Here is a 13774-nt window from a genome sequence, read left to right on the forward strand (position 1 = left end):
GGATATATTATCCAAAAAATTCCCACTTCAAACATCGAGAAGCCATTAATTTTAGCGTAGGAACACAAAACATAATTGCGTCTATTCTTATGTCATTTTAAATGTTTTCGTCCATTTAAGCGTTTAGATTTATAATGCAACTTTAATACTTATCACCACTGTAACCGTTCAAAAAGGGAAAAGCTTCTGAACGGGAAAATGTCCAGATAGAGTTAATCAAATGCGAACTGAAATCGTTGTACTATCATCTCTTGACCAACCATTTCAGATTTGTATTAACAGATGCATATTATTGCATTTTGTATTAAAAATCTAGTTGGAGGTGAGTATAGAGGTAAGGAAGTTAGTTAGAAATGTCCGTGGCAGATACAAGGGAGAGCGTATCTTACGAAAAGCTGTGAAGTGCTTTTTTTGTGAAATCACTATTTAATACCATTTAATACAGGAAGAGATAAAAAATCCAATAGCAGAGACATTAAAGAAAAATTTAATTGAAGTAAATCTCGCATACAAAAAAGGAGAAGACAGAAAAGCAAGGCTTTGCATAAAATTGTTATAACAGTTACAACCTTTTCCATTGATTGATAACTTAATGGTAAAAAGTAGAAATGGTAAATATTTTTCCATTTTAGACATAAATTCAGCATTATGGTCAATGCCTATGAGAATACGAGACAAGGAAAAACGACATTTGTACCTAACACAAGAGGGCATTTTCAATGGGCCTGCCTCCCATTTGGTTTGAAGACGGCTTCGGCAATTTTTCAAAGGATTTTAAGTAGCATTAAAAGAAAATGTAATCTTTCAGACTTGACAGTCAAGAATATAGATGACATCCTAACTTTTTCCAGAAGCTTTGATGAACATATAAAGCATTTTTCAAAGTAATTTGAAGCAATAGAAAACAAAGGTTTCAGAATAAAATTTTCTAAATGTACTTTTGCCAAAAACTTTTTTCAATAATTTTCCAAAAATAATTCCATTAAACCTGTAGAAGATTACCTTATTGCGGTAAAAAAGTTCCCTCTTCCAGAACAAGAAAGAATGTACGTCAATTCTTGGGGAAAATAAACTACTATCATAGGTTTGTTCAAGATATTGCAATCATTTTAGATCCACTACGCAATATATTAGGGAAAGATGAAGTTCACCTGGTCGAACGAATGTCAAGAATCTTTCGATATAATAAAGTCATTACTTTGTTCATAACCAATTTTGAAAATTGTTAACCCCGATTTATCTATTTATATATAGATTCCAGTATCAAATGGGTAGGAACTGTATTGAACCAAATGGTGAACATGGACATAGTAAGCCAGTGGCATATTTTTCAAAAAAGTTAACAGAAAGTCAAAATAGTATACTTAAATCACAAAACTTTAGGAAATTTAAAAATAAAATCTAGAACTGATAAAGAATTGGGAGACTTGATATTTTTTTTTATCTTCGTATATTTTTAAAGTAAAATATAATCCAGGAAAATATAACCAAGAAGCAGACTGTTTAAATAGAGATCCAGTTCTAGTATCTTACGAAAATACAGTTGAAATATTAAAAGTAGTAAACTTAATCAACCTGGAAGATATAAAAAATTATAGACGCTCAACATTGATCTACAAAATACTAGAAATAAATACAGGTTCAAGAATAACAGATTATAAAGTTAGAAAAGAAAAAAAATATATTAAGTATATCAGAAGATTTAAGTAAGCATTATTAAAAATATGCGCCTTCGGAAAAACATAGTTGTAAAATAAAATAACACCATTTTACTAGAAGAAGGAAATCTAAATATGGTTTAATGTCACAGTAAAGACCAGCTACATATCCATTTGAAATTGTTTCCATCGATACCATTGATGGTTTTGGAGGATCTCAATAAAAAAACTTGTTTGCACATTTTAAGAGATTATGTCTGAAGGTACACTTTTATTTTGGCATCGAAAACACAAAATTCAAACGATTTCATAAACATAATTAAAACGGTGACACAAGATCAGGAAATTAAAACTGTGTTGACTAATCAATATCCTGGAATAAATTTCAAAGAAGTCTAAGATTTTTTACTGAACGATCAAATTAAAATGATATTCTCTGCTGTCGATGAAGCATTTTCAAACAGTTTCAATGAAAGACTAAACCAAACATTGGTTAGTAAAATAAGATGCAAACTAAATGAAAGTGATACGAAAGCAGCATGGACAACAATTGCCCAAGAATGTGTACAAAAATTTAATGAGACAGAACATACAATTACAAAATTTGCACCAAAATATGTATTAAACGAAAAAAATGTATGCATTCTGCCTAATGAACTGAAATCTAAAAGTATATAGGCAGATCTCCAAAGGCCTGAAAACTTTGGAAAATACAAAAAAAATCACTCAATTATAAAAAAAAAAGCGGTTTGATCTACATAGGAAGTAAATTGAATGAGATTTTGAAGATTGTCGAGAACGAAAACCATCTAAACAGAAAGCAGTTAACTGAAGTAAGGATTGGACTATACAAAATATTAAACAAGATTTCCAATTTAATCTACGAAGTTGACACTGGGCACAAGAAAAAGAAATCAAACCTTTTTCATATCACTAAACTTATTCCAGTGTTGAAAGAAAATATCCACTAAACAGTAAGACTAAATATCGTTTATAATGGAGGATAGGGAGATGTAAAGAAAAACAGAATATTTTTTTTATTTTTCTTTATTTTATGTTATTTTGATTTTGATAGTTTATTACGTCACTGATCAAAAATTTAAAATCTTATTTTTCTAGTTAATAGCTTAGTTTATAATTTCTTCTTTTACAGTGGATCTTTTGACCGTGACATTAAGTCTTTTTATTCTCAATTTTTATTGCTGCCATACGAGGTGTCATTTTAATATTAGTTAAAAGCTTCAAATGTTGTTTCTTTTTACAGGTAATGCAATTAAACATTGTAGAACTAACAATAGAGTTGTTCTTTTTGCAGAGACGCAATTGAGTTTTAATAATGAAACTTTGCTGATCAAAGAAACAAACATTATTACATACAATTTCGCTAAAATTAAAAATGCTCAAAGGGAGATATGACAAAAAAAGGTTAAAAACAAATTATATAAAAATACAAAAGACAAAACAAGAAAGCAATCTGGAATAATGATAAAAACAGTGGATAGAGCAATATGCATATCCTGAAAAGGTGTAGAGGGAACGGTGTAATATATTTTCCAAAACTGCAGAATAATTTTTCGCGAACAAAAAATATCTAAAATAGGTATTTTTTAAATCTGATAGGTAGCAAAAAGAACTCCAAAATGAATGAACTTTTCTCTTAAAACTCTGAATTTTTACACTAGAGTTTTGGACTTTAAAACACAGGTGATAGAAAAAGCCTTTCTGGTTGCCCTATGGAAATGCCTAATGACAATAATCTGCGTGTTAAGTTCAACGAAAAGATCACCACGTACAGAAATCTGGAAATACAAAGAAGGAGACAATGGAGAATGGAAAGTACCCACACGATACCTATTATTCTTTCTACCACTGGAGTCATTCCGAAGAACCTCGTAGAAAACATAAAAAAGCTGGGTCTAAATGAACATCTATATAAGATCATGCCAAAAGCTGTGCTACTTTCGACATCCAGATGCGTGCGAAGCTTTTGGGAGATACACCGACGTACCAAGTCACCTAGGACTCGATAACACGGAAAGAGTCCCACCAGAGCTCAATCCTTTTGATACCGTTGGTATCTGGGATGAGTGAATTTTCCCCTTAGAGGGAGTTTGATCCATATGGCCAAATCTGGATATATAATATTTAAAAAGCAAATATATGGTAATGACAGTGTTAAAACACTATTAATTTTGACAGTATCAAAAAAACTACAAAAAATTATTGGTGTGGAAACGTAAAATCATTGGAGTAGGATATGGCTCTGGCAGAGATAGCGTGACAAATGGATAGAATCGCAGACACAACGAGTTAGAGTCTCTCTTCGGAAAAGAACGTCACGAACGATAACAGTGAAATACGTAAAGACAAATAGACTAACATAGGCAGGACATGTGATACGCAGTAAAAACAATCCCCTTAGAAACAATGTGTTTTGGGAAAGACCAGATGGAATCTGGAGGACGGTGGACAGATGCAGTCAGAAAGGATCTGGAAAAAATAAGTGATAGGAAATAGTAGCACAGTACCGACAAACATGAAAGGCAATGGTAAATGCCAAAGACCCACGAACATTTGTAACCATTGATGATGATGACAAAAAAACAAACAAAAAGATTTGATTATTTTCAAACGCAATTTTCACTTTAGATCATAATAAATGCAGAAATAAAGAAACAGGAACTTTGGAATATTCACACAAAGTAGAAAACAGGTTAAAACTTTGAGCATTTCGTACAATGCTCAAGAATCTGATTGATGATAGATATGATCCCTGTTTTAAAGCACATTGATTTCTAACTTCCTGACAAATACTATTTAAACTTGTGAAACTTGTAAAAGTTTTTGGTAGGACTTTTTTACTTTAATTAAATATAGATATTATTTTTTTTAGAGTAAGTTCATATTATGTAAACTCTTGTCGTAGCTGTATGTGTACTACTGTATCCTTAAGATAGAGATAAGTCCCAAATTAATATATACACTTCCTGGCTATTGATAACTTCTTGTATCAAGTCGGATCAACAACAAATTGTCTGTCATTTTTTCAGTTATTATTATTTCTATTAACGTGTGGTGAATATCACACAAACTACTATATTATGATCAAATTCCTTTATTGTTTAAATATGCCATGTATAATTTTGTTTGTCGTTCTGAAAATATTTTAAAAGGCAATATCAACACTATGGAATAAAGGTCAAATAAAGTCATCTTTAAATATCCGTAATTAAACGTAAACTTTACCTTAGAAACTTTCAATCCTTATAAAATGCCACTACACACTGCAAATCTCCAATAAAATCCACTCAAATGTAACAAAAAACACAAAAATATGCACTAAAACTCGCGCAACGAAAACTGTCCTAACAGTATCTATGCGGCGTGAATGTTCGCGACAGAATGAAGAAAGAAGAAAGCATTAGCGGGTTAGCGGTCACGTGATTCCGCCATCCACTTCTTGCAGTCAACGGCGAGAAGCTATGAGAAGCGACAACAGCAGCGAAACGTCCAGCGAAAGAGTACGTCGACCGGACATCCTCTTATCCGACCCTTTATCAGTTCTTCGTTGTACGGGGCATATTTTCTTCTGGTTTGGTATTATTATGTTATTGTTATAGATTATTAGAAACTTAAAGCTACACGGTTAAAATTTATAATGTAAGTAAATTGCAGATATTTTATTAAGTTTGTCTTCAATGTTTCGCTCATTAAAATTTGTATGTTATACATAATGTTTAATGGGAAATGACTACATATTTAATTGAAAATACGTTTATGTTGAAACATCAAAATAAACTTATTTTAACCCTTTCAGACCTGATTTTTTTATAAGAAAAAAAATTTTGTTTCTTCAATTTGTAGTAGGCAGTGGTCATAAAAGTCTGTATATTTTTTAAAATTTTCATTTAGTTTGGAAAAAAAATATGTGTACATTATTATGCACATTGAAGTCCTAGAGTAAATAAATTTTATCGATAGAGAACAAAAACTGAAAAGATTTACCAAAACTTTTAATAAAGAAATTCAGTTAAAACACAAAAACTAGTTAGTAATAAAAAAATGTAAAAACTAAAATGTATTTCAAAACTATAAAGACTCAAAATAGCAAAAAATCATTTTTTTTTTTTACAAAGAAAAGCAGTTTCTATCTTTTTTTATACAAACGTGTACATTGCATTTATCACAAACAAAGTGAGTCTTTTTGTTTCTATCCAGTTGGAGCATATGGTCAACGGAGTCATATTGAACTTCACGAACTGGTCTAGTTTCTTTAAAGTAATATTTTAATTGGAATTTTTACTATGTGACATTCTTGTCGATATTCAAACCAGCTATTTACTGCAGACAAGTATACGGCATGAAAAATCATTCGAAGGGTCCAATTTTTTTGAACGAATATGAATTATGTGCACACTGATCATTTGATCTAATAGATCAACGCTACCCATCGAATGGTTATAAAGCTTTACCACCTGAGGTTTTTCTACATCCATAGAAGCGTTAGAAGCCAGAAGCGAACTCCGATTATCCATCCATTTGACTAAAACTACATCGCCATCTTTACTTGTTACTTGATCTGTGGTTCCTCTACCATTTTTCGACATTTCTTTATCGGTTTTCACAGGAGGATTGTTGGACCTATTGCCTCGAATTGTTCCAGCTACTAATATTTTTCTTTTATTTCAAGACTTAAAGAAGTTGATACGAGGGGAAGTAATTATCGTAATATAATTTGTGCCCTTCATTATGTATTCTTTATGTAAGATGAAGAATTATTGTAGCACCAAATCCAAACCGTTTTAGCAGCTGGGAATCTAAGCCAGTAGAAGCGCTTTGATATAAAACAAAATCATAAGCGATGCTAGACTTTCAGCATAGAACAAAAATTTTTACCCCCCAAGGTGTAAGCTTATCCTTTGAGTCTTGAATTACAGACAAATGGCCCCCAAATGGTACCATTTATTCATCAATGCGTAGGTTTTCTTCTAACTTTTACTCTTAACAACCTGATATCATCATCCAAAGGACGTACTCTATAGAACTTATCGGTACAGTTATTGGGGATTGTCAAAGTATTTACACAATGTAAATTAGATCGAAAGTGAAAAAATCGGTCTTTTGACATTGTATCACTAAATATATTGATATGCAAATTTTTGTGCCAATATAAACAAACTGCTGGAAATTTTAGGCAACCACAAAATAATGTGTAAACCAAATAAACTTGTAATTTGACCTGCACATGTATTTTTGCACTGAATTTTTCCGTTATGAAAAGCATTGGTAAAAGTGGCCATCTGCTCAAACTGCTGTTCGTTTATATATATATATATATATATATATATATATATATATATATATATATATATATATATATATATATATATATATATATATATAGAAAAAAATATAAAAGATCATAAGGCTCTTCACTTAAGGGGTTGTAGGGGTAGATTGCTATTCCTTATTCCAAACCAAATCTGGAGGTTCAAAATCTTTCTTACGCCATTAGACAGATTTTTTGGTTGTTACAAAACTAAAATTGCCTTCTTTTAGCTTCTTCTAAAAGTTGATGGCCCATCAAATGGTAAATCGTTCTTATCAGCCTCGTGTAACCCAGATTCGTTCTCATCATCCTCATGTGACTCATTTTCGGAAAATTTTATATTTAAAAGTATTATTAGTAGGAAGCATCATTGGATCAAGTTGCCATTGGAAAGCAAAGTAAGTAAACAAGTTAAACGATATAAACAATGTCAGTTTTTTTGAGTATCGATTTTTATTTACTAATCTGATGGACTGCCCTCAAGGAACGCTCCTGTATTAAGAGTTCGTATATGGTAGGAGTGCATTACAAGCTACAAGGTTTTCCCCCATATGATTTCTGAAACGCTCGAGTAACGAGTGAAATCCCCGCTTGGGCCACCCTACCATTATTAAAATTTAAATATATCTTCTTATTTCTTAAGTAATTGCAAAATTCAATATCTTTTATATGGAAAAAATGAATTTATTTATTTTTCCGGGATTTTCCGTGATTGTAGACCAGTTTTTATTAGAGCTACTCCAGTTTGGAAAAAATATATGTTCTGCGTGCAATAGAAGGCGACCTATTACAAATTATCCAGCGTGCTTCAATTTGAAGTTCCATTCTATAAAAAACGAAGCTTATAAAGTTCTTCCCTTCACTTTAACGTGACGGTATTTTACGAGTACCATCATTTTAACGCGTTATACCATTTTACCCTTTCTCGGTATATGCAATATATAAAATGTATCATAAAATTTAGATCTTCGTTTATAATCTGTTAAATTGTCAGCCCTTAATGTTAATAAACAATGGAAATATGATTTAAAAAAAAAAAGGTGACACAGTAGTCGATACTGTAGACTAGCGCGAAGCTTTATACTATGTTTTCTGTATTTTTAAAATTTAAATAATAAGTTTAAAATTGAATAAAGTAATTTTATTATTTATTTATTATTTTTATAGATTTTAATAAAATTGAAAAATTTGAAGGTTCAACAGGTCGCCAAGGCGAAAAGTTGTTTAACGATCCCGAGCTTTTCGCCTTGTCTAAATTGTAAAAATCCAACATTGTATTTATAATATAATCCATATGAGAGTTGGATGTACATGTTTGGTAATATTATAGATATTATAATTGAACTATAAAGCATCGCGCTAATCTACAGTACCGCCTACTGTACCACTTTTTTTCAAACGTCGCAAATAATTTTTATGTTACTATGGATACTTCTATTGATTCTTACTTTGACAAATATAAGAAAAATCACCGATTTTTGCGCTGCTCATTAAGTTTTGTGCTTATTGTCGCCCAAAAGTACGAGTATTATGTCTGATTCAAAAGATCCCACGGCATCGCGTATTACTCCAGATATTTTGTGTACTGCAAAAAATGTAACCGAAGAATTGTTGCCTACCAAGTCCACTGCGGTTTACTGACATTGACACTTTGGTGCCTAGGCGTAAAAGTAACATTTTTATATTGTCAATCATGTCACAAAAATTAATACTTCTGTGACGTTTGAAAAAAAAAACTTTTTTCAACTCTTTTTCAGCCTTCAGTTATCACGTCCACTGCTGAACATAAGCCTCCCTTAAACTCCTCCATTCTTTACGATTTTGTACTCTTTGTTGACAATTTTTGGTGATACACCTGATGTCGTCAGCCCAACGTGTAGGTGGTTTTCCTCTACTTGGTATGCTGGCCCCAAGTGTGTCTCGCAGTTTTACAAAGTCTGCCCACGCTAAAGTAATTCGTCTTTGAATTTCGCATGTTTGGTTATCCCTGCTGTTTCTTATTTTATGACCCAAATACGTATATTTCTCTACAAGTTCTACCATTTTTTTCTTGAATAGTTAAATGGTTATTAGGGACCATATTTGACATAAACTTAGTTTTGGTTAAGTTCATTCTGAGGCCTACCTTCGAACATGCAAAGTTCAATTCATTTAAAATATCTGTGGCTTCTCCTAAATTATCCGTGATAAGGACATCTGCGAAACGGAGATGGTTAAGCTTTTCGCCATCTATTGTTACTCCTTTGTGGTCCCAATTGACCATCTTAAAGGTATGTATTTCTTTGCCTTATCCCACGTTTTATTTTTATTGGTCGGGTTTTATCGTGTATCCGCAATGGCATTTTTGTAAATATTGTAAATAAGTTCACTATACACATGGTCAATCCTGCTGTCATTCATTGCTTCTATAAGGCTGTCTATAATTATCATATCAAACGCTTTATGAAAATCTATGAAAGTGGGGACAAGAGGTTTATTGTGTTCTATAGATTTTTCAATAAGTGTCTTTACTGGAAGGTAAATTGGATCGGAAGCCTGCCTGCTCTCTCAGTTGGTAGAAATCTAATTTTTTCGTGAATCTTGATGTCACTAACCTAGTGAAGAGCTTTTATATGTGGTTCAACGAGCTATAATTTTCTATGGCCGTTCTTTCACCGTTTTTATGTAAAAAGGATGGTTATAACATTGATTTATTTTTTGGGCACCTTTCTTTGCTGCAAACATAGATTAAACAGTTTCCTTAATTTATTTAATAGCATATCTCCTCCATTTACGATAGCTTCTATTACAATTCCATCCTCTCCTGGGGCTTTGTTATTCTTCATTTTTCCTAATGCTTGTCCAATCTCATCTTCCTTTATCTCTGTCATTAGTTTGGAATCTGGATTCATGATCATCTTTAAAACGGCTGTTTGTATTCCTGTTTGATCTTCTCGCCTACTTCCATATAATTTCTCGTAAAACTATTCGACGACCTATATTAACTCATCTTTATGTGATATTATTTCATTTTGCTTATTTTTTAATTTATGAATTTCTCATTCTCCATTTTCATATTAGCTTTCTAGGTAGAACTTTTAGGCTGTTATTTTCCTCTATAGTGCGATTAATATTATTTGTTTTAAATTTCCTTAAATCTCTTAATGGCAATGCACTAGGTGACTTTCTTGTAAGGCGTTTATGATGCAATTATCGTTCTCGGAGGTTTCATGCAGTATTAGCTTATTATTAATATGTGCCTGATATTGGTTGATATCTAATGGGAGTGTCCAGATACCATGAGATTTATTTTTAATAATTATGTTCCAGTTTCTTTTGATGTTGATTTGGACTTTCGCTCGTATAATTCTGTGATCACTCAACGTTCCTTGTTTTACCGTTTGGACTTTCCCAGATCCGTCTTCTGAGCATCTTTTTGTGAAAGAAGCTGTTCATGTTGAATAAATTATTCTGGAGTAGAAATCCTAGTAGCGTTTCTCTTCGATCATTTCTTCCTGGGGAACCGAATTTTCCCAAGGATGTTTTTGGATTTGCTTTTTTTACACCTATTTTTACGTTGAAATCGCCACATCAAATTGTGAATTGAGTAGGAGAGTCATTAAGCGCAGTAGATATATCGTCATAAAACATTTCGATTTCTTCGTCTGTATGGTCTTTTGTTGGAGAGTATACTTGAATATTCAAGGCCAATCTGAGAGAATATATGCCCCGATTTCAGATTTATGTCTTACGTTAAAAAAAATTACCTTTTGGATAAACAATTTGAATAACTTAATGGATGAAGCTGATATACGCCATTATAAACAAATACCTTTATATTAGTAAGCGAAAATTCTAAAAAATCGTATTTTTCGCCATAAATTGTTAATAATAGAAAATAGCGACAAAAAATCTGTAGAATATCTTAGAAATACCTACTTATTTCACTGGACTATATTATAAATTACAGCAGATATAACGTAAATTTGTAACAATGTAAATGCTGTGTTCAGTTTGTAGTCGGGAGATTTTGGGTTTAAGTCCTTTTATTAATATAACTGTAAATTTTGTATTACTTTATTTTTAAGTATCACACATATTTAGCGATTTTCTAAAGATCAGCCTAATGAGAACATAACAAGTTTTTACATCCAAAATTAAAGACTGTATTCATAGATTTTGATTCATAGATATTCATATTGTATTGTATTGTGCGTAAAATTCAGCAGGATGTTTATTGTTTATATGATTACTAACACTAGTCCTTCTTTACAAGAAAGAGCCGTTATTCTTGGTAGTAATCCAGTCACGTATAAATGAAATTGTGTTTATTTCCTTGTTCTACGAAATACAAAACTAGTTCCGAATATCCGAAATCAATAAGTAAAAAAACTAGCAGCTTGTAGTAGTATACTTTCATTTCTTAATTTGGAGTAACTGCTATTAAATCCTTTCTAAGACGAAGAACACGTTTTTACAAATTCTTGTCTTTTACCAGTGTAACTCAAGATATTCTGGAATTCTTTCGGTTAGTTTCAAAACAAAAGGAAATTTTTATTATTTATATAAACTGTTTTTTTCTGTCGTTAAATAAATTAGATATTAAAAATACTGTTATAATATAATCTAATTTCTAGAAAGTAATTAGGAGGAGTTTGTAAATAGGTCGAGAAGTTTTTATTGAAATTGTGTCAATGTCCGTTTGTCCTTCTGTCAGCAGGCTCAATTCAGTTGTTTTGTTGTATTTTGTATTTGTTTCCGCCAATTCAAGTTCTGGTCAATATGGAGACCAAGAAATTTAACTGATCTAGCAGGTTCCGTGATTTGTGATAGAAAATTGATTGTGTCTGGGAACTGTTCTCGTGAGTGACTAGTTCTTAAGTAAATAAAAACTAAAAGAGGTTTAATCTTTGTATGTAGGTATATTTAAAAACCCTTAAAAGGGCTACATCAAAAAACACAAACGTTTTCAGATTAATAATTCCATCATCAGGTTAAAAAGCAGGTTAACATGCCTCAGCCACCAAAATATTAGGGTACAACCCTTTACAAAAAAATGAAGTTAGCAAAAAATGTACATGTTGTTATTTAAAAGCGAGTGATGTTTAATACTTTATTAAATTTAACTTCAGGCAACACATAACCATGCCTCACGTGAGTTCCAGGGCCCGGAGAGTAAACCTCTTCAAACGGACATTAGCTGGTAACTCACTGGTATCTAATAAAGTATTAAACATCACTCACTTTTAAACAACAACATGTACATTTTTTGCTAACTTCATTTTTTTGTAAAGGGTTGTACCCTAATATTTTGGTGGCTCAGGTATGTTAACCTGCTTTTTAACCTGTTGATGGAATTATTAATCCGAAAACGTTTGTGTTTTTTTTATGTAGGCCTTTTAAGGGTTTTTAAATATACCTACATACAAAGATTAAACCTCTTTTTGTGATACATGGTATACAGCCAGCTGCAGGAATTTATTTTCCTTGTGGATTTTTTAAATAAAAACTGTCTTATCAGTATTAAGCAAGAACCGATTTCCACTGAACCACTGTTCAGCCTTGCTTAGAGTTTGCTCTGCCACTGCGAGGAGTGTTTCTTAAGTTTTTTCCCAGAATAGCTCATTTGAGTCATCAGCGAATTTACAAGGTTTGAGGAACTACTAACCACCGCATTTGGAAGGTCGTTTACGTAGACCAAAAAGAGAACAGACCCTCCTGTGGTATGCCTAATTTTTAATTGATCGGTTCAGAGTAAACCTTACATCCCTTTTTCTCCAAGCATACTTTTTGTGACCTATCTGTGAGAAATGATTTTATCCATTTTTCCATTTTATCTTTGCCTTTAGTTTTTCTGAAATTTTTGATATAAAATCATAGGTAGCTGTCTCAACAGATCTCTCTGCGAGAAAATGTAGTAGCTAACAATACCATACATAAAAGGATTATCGGAAAAGCTTAAAAGGATAGGAAATAAATTCAACATTTCAACAACATTCAAAACAACAAACACGTTGAGATCTATTTTGTCCAAAACCAAACCTAACAATGAACAAGAAAGGACAAAGAATTGCATTTATAAAATACCTTGTGAATGCGATCAGTTTTATTTAGGTGAAACATTAAGACCATTAAATGTTAAAATAAGTGAACATCAATCCTATATTAAAAATAGAGAATTTGATAAATCTCAAATATGTAAACACGCATGGGATAATGAACATAGGGTTCAATGGAATGATTCAAATATAGTCCTAAAAGAAACGGATGGTAAAAAGAGAAAAATCAAAGAAGCGGCTCTAATTATGGTAAATGAGACCAATTGTGTCGCGAATTCCTCGGCAGAATGTAGTAGGATCTGGTTACCCATATTGAAAGACGAAGTTATTAAAAGGAAAATACCAGTATTGGTAAGTCAGTAACATATAGAGAATACATCATTTATGTTTTTTAAATAACAAACATATAAAATCGGAATTTGGTGTTTATTGAAGGTAAACTAAATGCACGATCAAATACTTACCATGTCGGGATAGTATTATGAGGTTTTTTCCTGGTTTTTCCCTCATAATTTACTATGGAATCACTAACAGGAGAATTTTACTGTCATCATGGCATGTATTTGTCTTTTTAAAGACGAATTACATGTTATGATCTTTTCTGATGGATATTCTCAAGTTAAAGTAGATTTCATGTAATCGAATGAACTATCTTATAAGTAAAGTCGTCCCAGGAATGCAACTCAACAATATTGGCAATATCATTTTAAAGTCGTCTACTTTAAAATGTATAATGTATGTCTGAATTG

General features: G+C 31.7%; 1 protein-coding gene across 2 annotated transcripts in view; it reads right to left on the reverse strand.

Moving 5' to 3' along the window:
• RhoGEF64C (Rho guanine nucleotide exchange factor at 64C) overlaps window positions 1-5115 on the reverse strand; it is a 534285-nt gene extending 529170 nt beyond the window's left edge. For both annotated transcript variants that reach the window (XM_072538091.1, XM_072538090.1), the window contains exon 1: window positions 4905-5115. The gene's annotated coding sequence lies outside the window, so the exon portion shown is untranslated. The remainder of the gene's footprint in view (window positions 1-4904) is intronic.
• Window positions 5116-13774: the final 8659 nt, after the last annotated feature.

Source organism: Diabrotica undecimpunctata, chromosome 7 (assembly GCF_040954645.1).
Source record: "Diabrotica undecimpunctata isolate CICGRU chromosome 7, icDiaUnde3, whole genome shotgun sequence".
Classification (NCBI taxonomy): Eukaryota; Metazoa; Arthropoda; class Insecta; order Coleoptera; family Chrysomelidae; genus Diabrotica; species Diabrotica undecimpunctata.